Source organism: Branchiostoma belcheri, unplaced genomic scaffold (genome assembly GCF_001625305.1).
Source record: "Branchiostoma belcheri isolate BF01 breed outbred unplaced genomic scaffold, Haploidv18h27 scaffold4, whole genome shotgun sequence".
NCBI lineage: Eukaryota > Metazoa > Chordata > Leptocardii > Amphioxiformes > Branchiostomatidae > Branchiostoma > Branchiostoma belcheri.
The window spans coordinates 5,821,037-5,827,364 of NW_017804020.1; the positions used below are offsets into that span (position 1 = coordinate 5,821,037).

The 6,328-nt window shown below is 46.6% G+C and overlaps 1 protein-coding gene across 1 annotated transcript in view; it reads left to right on the plus strand.

Annotated features, from left to right (window-relative positions):
- Window positions 1-2,997: 2,997 nt before the first annotated feature.
- LOC109477245 overlaps window positions 2,998-6,328 on the plus strand; it is an 18,546-nt gene continuing 15,215 nt past the window's right edge. Inside the window, 1 exon segment of the mRNA XM_019778325.1 lies at window positions 2,998-3,427. The gene's annotated coding sequence lies outside the window, so the exon portion shown is untranslated.

Sequence of the window (6,328 nt, forward strand, 5' to 3'; positions counted from 1 at the left end):
GTATACCTTACATGTAATGAAGCATGCATTAAAGGTATGTGTTCCCTGTGTTTCCCACCTGCCCTGGTCCCCGAGTCCGTCAACAAATAAAGGGGAGTCCGAGTCGACGTCGGTCAGCTTGTATTTTTTCAGTCTGCCCAGTTTTACCGATGGATTAATCTAAGGGGGAAATTTAGGATTTTTAAGCCTTCAAAAACGCAATTTCCCGTATTTTGAGAGGCAAATCATGGTGTTGAGAGTGTTTGTCGGTCCTTCTGATGTTTTCATATTTTACTCAAGATTTTTGTTAATTTGCCTGTCAAGGTTGACGGATTCGTTAAAAAAATTCTGTAACTCCCCGCAAACTTCCGGAAATTGAAGGGTAAACTGGTTCAGGCTAGAGCCGATGGGACCGAGCGCAGAAGCGCGAGTCGAGCGCCAAAGGCGCGAGCAATGTAGGGGGGTCCGGGGGCATTCTACCCCGGGAAATTTTGTATTTTTAAACCTTCAATGACGCATTTTCCTGCACTTTGATAGGCAAAATTAGGCGTAACGAAGAATTATTCATTAACGCTTAACGCTGAATTCAGGATGACAAATAACGTTTTACGTTGAATTAAAACGACCCATAACGCTTCACGAGGAATATACTGATAACGCTTAACGTTGAATTAGAGCAGGCCGGCAACGATTAACGGTAAATTAAAATAGCCCCTAACGGTTAACGAAAAAGGGCATGCAGACCCTCTTACAGTGCACGTGCGGGTTCAAAAACAGTAACACTTAGCCAAATAGGGAGAGTAATTGGCCAGGAGAGTTTGCTTTGGCCACCGCAGAGTTCATTTACCCACACCGTTTGTCACTACGTTCAAAGGCAATAAAAGTAATCCGCTCATTTTCTGTACAAAGGCAATAGCTTTGGAGTTCACATTATTTAAGCCATAAATCAATTAACCCGAGGAGGGGAAATTAACCTTTCCGTGGACTGATTCTACTTGCCAATTATTCTTCCCTCTTTTTTTGGCTTTCGTGACCGCGTTTTACTCGATGATAAAGTTCTTTATTGCAAGTTCATGCCCGGGGCTAATTGCAAACAGACATTGACAAAAACAATGAATACAGAATGTAGCGGTATAAAACTATATGCTAACATGAAGTTTTACGATCTACTAATCTTACTTACTATCTCTACCAACGTTGGTATACAAGATAAAGAGTGGATATATAATACATAAATAGGTAAGAGAAACTATTCTATTATACTATTGTAGTCAAGCTATTAGGAGGTTGGACGTCTTCTCAGGAGGTAGTGGGAGATGAATTGCCCGACTCTTCGTACGGATCGTAAAATAAATGGGTTGGGTTAAGCACTAATATAGACCATAGTCTTTTGTTGTTGATTGAAATGTGAACAACTTAGTGAAATATTGGATAATATCCCGACGATGGCGACGGAGGACTGGGACAGCAGATCCCAGGCCGATCCTATGTCTGAATGTGTTTGTTCGGCGGAAGTGTGGAGATGATATCATCAGAAGTGACGGGACGGTAAGTCTCTCCAGCTGGTGGCCTTCCCGCTGGGGGTTCGGACCACTTGGCGGAGAGCCTCACAATAAACCCGTCAGATTGCGCTAATGTCGGCCTAGTTGGCCCGGGCCTAGGCTAGTCTCCTCCGCAGACTTCTTGGAGTGGTGGCATTTATTTTTGACGCTGATACGCAAATCGCTACTGTCAGCCAATTTTTTTCAGGGGCTAAGGTTCTTTAAATACCGTGGAGTTTCGCTCGTCGCAGACTCTGCCACACCAGAGAACTGTTCAAAACCGTGAAAAAAGTCGCATATTAACCGCCGCTCCAAGAAGTCAACGAAGGAGGCTAGGCCTAGCCTGGGTGCCATCCTCCGTAATTTCACCGCCGTTTGAGCTAGCGACAATAGGGATCAGGTGGCAACTACGGAGGATGCCACCCAGGCTAATGTCGGCCAGGAATTTGGTCGGGTTTCTTTCTAATGAATCGGCTTGCTTTGGTGTTTGCGTAACCTATCTTGATTATGTCAACCATCACTTCAGCTTCCTACATGCTAGAAATCTCGACAATCCTTTAGCTTTGGCCTCCCAAATTTGCAGAGCTCCTGCAGTTCCAAAAAAATCCGATAGGAGTCCTGAACTTCACGTTGAGTTCTCTGGTACCCAAATTATGACCCCAGCTGGCCTAGCATGTGCACAACACGAGATGTCAAAACTGGAGGCTGCAGTACCAAGGCAAGCCGCCATAGGGTCAAAATCTTATAATTCTTTCATAGGTGAAGACCTACATGTACCCTCCTACCAAATTTCAGGACAATCCATCTACAGTCTCTTGAGATGCTAAACTACAAACATCGTTAGAAACGCTGCCAAAACATGACCTCCAAGTTCTTGGCGAAGGTAAATTGTTGAAGCTACTGGGAAATTGATTGAATGATGAATGAAGGAATGGTAGAATGGTAGACTGGTAGAATGAATGAATGGATGGATGGATGGATGAGTCTAAACCTAAAACATGTTTTGTTGCTTTTCTCACAGTGGATTGCAAATTGCTGTTGTCAGCCTTTGATTCCCGGTCATGTATTGCATGTTTGAAGTTTGAACCTGGACAGTTGAACCTACATGTTTAGCCTCCGGGCATGTTTGAAGGCTCCGTTTGCTGTACATGCCATCTAAACGGCTTCGGGAAGCGACTGGAAAGAGTAGACATTGGCCAAATAGACAGATAATATGCCAGGCCAGGGGGTTGGTCCGCTAAAGAATACAGTTTGTCGCTCCAACTGTACTCTTTAGCGGACCAACTCCCCTGGCTTGTTATCTAATTATTACATTTGGCAAATGTCTACTCTTTCCATCCGCTTCCGGAAGCCTGGTACAGCCGGGTAGAGGCTACACATTCATTGGGGTCTGTCGCCAGTCCGCGGCTGAGGAGAGACCCCACCACCAGGGTGATTGATGGTCGGTCCCCGAAACACCCCCTCCTCCCCTCCACGGTGACACGCTAAGAGGATCAAGGGATAGCTTGTGGTGTGGTTTGTGGCCGATGTCAGTGGACAGACGTGTATGTCCGCCAAAGGCTCGTAAGTTGTGACGCGAAAGTGCACCGGATTGGGTTTGTGCTGGGAACCTTTTTGGCCCAAGTTCAAGACCAAAGGGCCTGCATCCATCTGTCTGACAACCGGTGCCGGGTCTGTATAGCTGGGCTGCCCGCGGGCGCACACTTCTTTCTACAGGCAGGGGCCCGCCATCTGAAGGAGAGATAGACTCCTTACGTTCGGTATCGGTGACAGGATACTTCATTCCATATGCCTGGATTGTAGCGCCGACCTCGCACAGCGTACAGATCCTGAGCACCGTTATCACCGCCAGGGCGACTGGCTGTCACCGCGCCACGCCGCCACGCCGCAAGTCTCCCCAAAGACAGGTAGGTTCTGTTTAGAGTTTTCTTGTGTTTTCTTGTGTGTACAGTTCCTTGACTCGGTTGAAGGTCGTGCGATTTGGACAGAAAATAGGAACGGCGGGCAGTAGTTTCCAGGTCAAGCCCAAGCCGTCACGAAGGATGAATATGGAACTGATAAAGCCTTGCCACAGAATGCCAGCCTTATCAGCCCCAGGTTCTAGTCTCCCGCTGCGTCTCTCTGTTTATTTCTGTTGACTCTTGGACACGTTTCCTTGTTTAGATGCGGTTCTTGTATAATCTGCTCGTGTCGTTGTTGTACAAAATGTATAGCCTTGAGGAAGGTTAGGGGGTTATGTAGGATTTTTTGCGGGGTGTAGATGGAGGTATGCCCTCTGCCCCCCTGGTACACAGGAGGGTCATTAGGCTGAGAGCCCGAAGTGGGGTAATGACGTTGTCCCACAGAGAAAGCACGCAACACAAATTACTAGGTACAAGTCTAACAAGAACCCACCACAGACTGTGTTTACAACGCGGACTTCTGCCGGCCGGATTTAAAACAGTGAAATCTGGAGTCTACTATCGGGATGGAGTAAAGCTCTGGTCGTAATAAGATCCAGATTGTGCCGGGAGGGAGGCAGGGAGGGAGGGAGGGAGTGGTCTTGGCCACAGACGCAAAAGCTGGAGCAGATTCATCTACTCGTACTACAACAATAATACAGATACAGAAATAGACTAATAGTAGTCTCTGTAGACACAGATCCTCGCGAAGACCCAATAACGACATCCGCCGTCGTTAAGTCGCATAGCTGGAACTTGAACGAGTTTCCGACCGCAGCCCGTCTTCCCACGCGATGTTCTACCGTTTAATGGGAACGAGATGGAGGGAGGGGGGATGGAATGTTGTTGCAGAAATGATGATTTTTCGGATCCCTTGGCAAAAGATGTCCGAATTTTGTATGTCGGAACAAGAAAGATGAATAATCTCTTAATTATTTTTTTCTAAGAAGTCGCCGCTGATTTCATCTCTGAATGTGTGTTATTTGAGTCTCCGGTTTCCCCATCGGAATGAATTATGTTCACCAACTAATTAAGGACGATTAATTCAACCCTGGCAAAGCGTGAAAATTGTCGGAGAACGGGGACTTCACCCCCGCCGCGAGCGATTCTCTCTTGCTCCTTTTTTTCAACAAAAGGTTTCTCCTAGCAAGACGTACAGGCCATTATTATCCCGGCGTTGTCCGCTGGTACATGTATATAGAACGGGACGAAGGGACAAATTCTGGATGCATCTTTTCTGAAGTCCAAACGGTTGCCTCGGAGGCTGAAGACGGCGTGGGAATTAGAGGAGCATGTGAGGCATGCCGTGCTATCAGCCAGGAAATCGAAGGCAGATTTTTGTCTCCCCATTCTCAGCACGGAGGTGCAAAGAGCTGGAGCCCGGCAGCCGCCGCCCGAAATCCCGTCTGATAAAAAGGTGTGCTCGACCCCAGGCTGACACCGACCACTTTGCATAATTGCTCAGTGTGAGACGCATACGTGAGCGGAGGAAGGATGTTGTGGGGTTCTGTTGCTCTCTAAACAGTGTGCCGCCCCACTGACATGACTACCACTCACGACTCTTGTGATTTTATCTCCGAGATTGAAATAAATTCCTCAAATACTGAAAACACATGTTGTTCCATATTGATCCGGAGTTGGAGAGACTTCGGCTTTGGGTATGCAAAGGGTCCGCAGCTTCGTGGATTGTTTTCTTACATGGGGTTGGGTTTTTATTTCATATCTTAGTCCAGCATGAAGAAATGGGTTATGGCAAAATATGTCGGAACTTCTTGACTGCTTGGCCTTAATTGTACCCCGCAGTGTGACAGTCTCTATCAATTTTGCCCATTTTCACTGCAAAGTTTGCGTTCCATTCGGTTCTCGCCGTTGTATTGATTTGGAAGCCCTCCACATCATGTGATAAATCATGCTGCAGAAGTCGCGTGAGGATGGATATTGGAGTAGAAGTCTGCTGACGGGCTGGTTCACGGTTAGCGTTCAGGGCACAGAAGGGTTTCTTTAGAACTGCAAGGCGTTTTTTAAAACTTTTTATCTGAAAATTTTGAACAGGATAGAAAAAAACGGAGCACTTTTCAAGAGTTCAGGCATTTTAGCTAGGTAGATAACGTATTGATTCAGACAAGTTGGATGGACACTGTGCAAGTTCGAACTAAATTTGCATAATTTATAAAGAAATTTATACCGATTGTGAGAAAGAAATGAGCATTTCGGAGGGGGGGGTGATGTGGCGTGTCCGATATACACCTTAGATTCCATGTTTGGCCTTTGAAAAGCCGTACTTTTGGTTTGAATATAGAGGTTAGATAAGGAATGTTCCCAGTGCCCGGCTGTCGGTGTGTTAGTAGGGACAGCGGCTTCCTGACATGCCGTGTCCAATCAATAACGGAAAGGTCTGACAATTAGCAGGACGTTCCATTACTCGGGAGGTAGTGGGTGTTCGTCAAGTTGTGTCGGGAGAGCGTTACCAAGATCATTTCGTTGCCCTTTTGTGGCTTCTCCTACGGTCCTACTTCCCTCTACTATATCGGTGTATGCACGTGTACGCTTTCTTAAGGTTGCCCTCCCTCAAGTGGAAAACAGCCGTAAAAAAGACCCCCCCCCCAAGTTACCTGCTTGGAGAACACCTTATTCCAAAAACTTTTTAGTCGTCAGACAGAGGTAACGGTCTCTGCCTGGAGAACGCAGCGTATTTAAGGTCACGTGCTCGAAGGAAATAACCTCTTGTACTACACTCTTGTAGGCTAGCACGTGTACTACACTGTAATGATGTACTACGCTCTAGTGCTGCGGTACTGCACTCTATAGCACATGTACTACGCTTTAGTAGTATGATAGTGATCAAATGTACTCGTAGTGCATGCATGG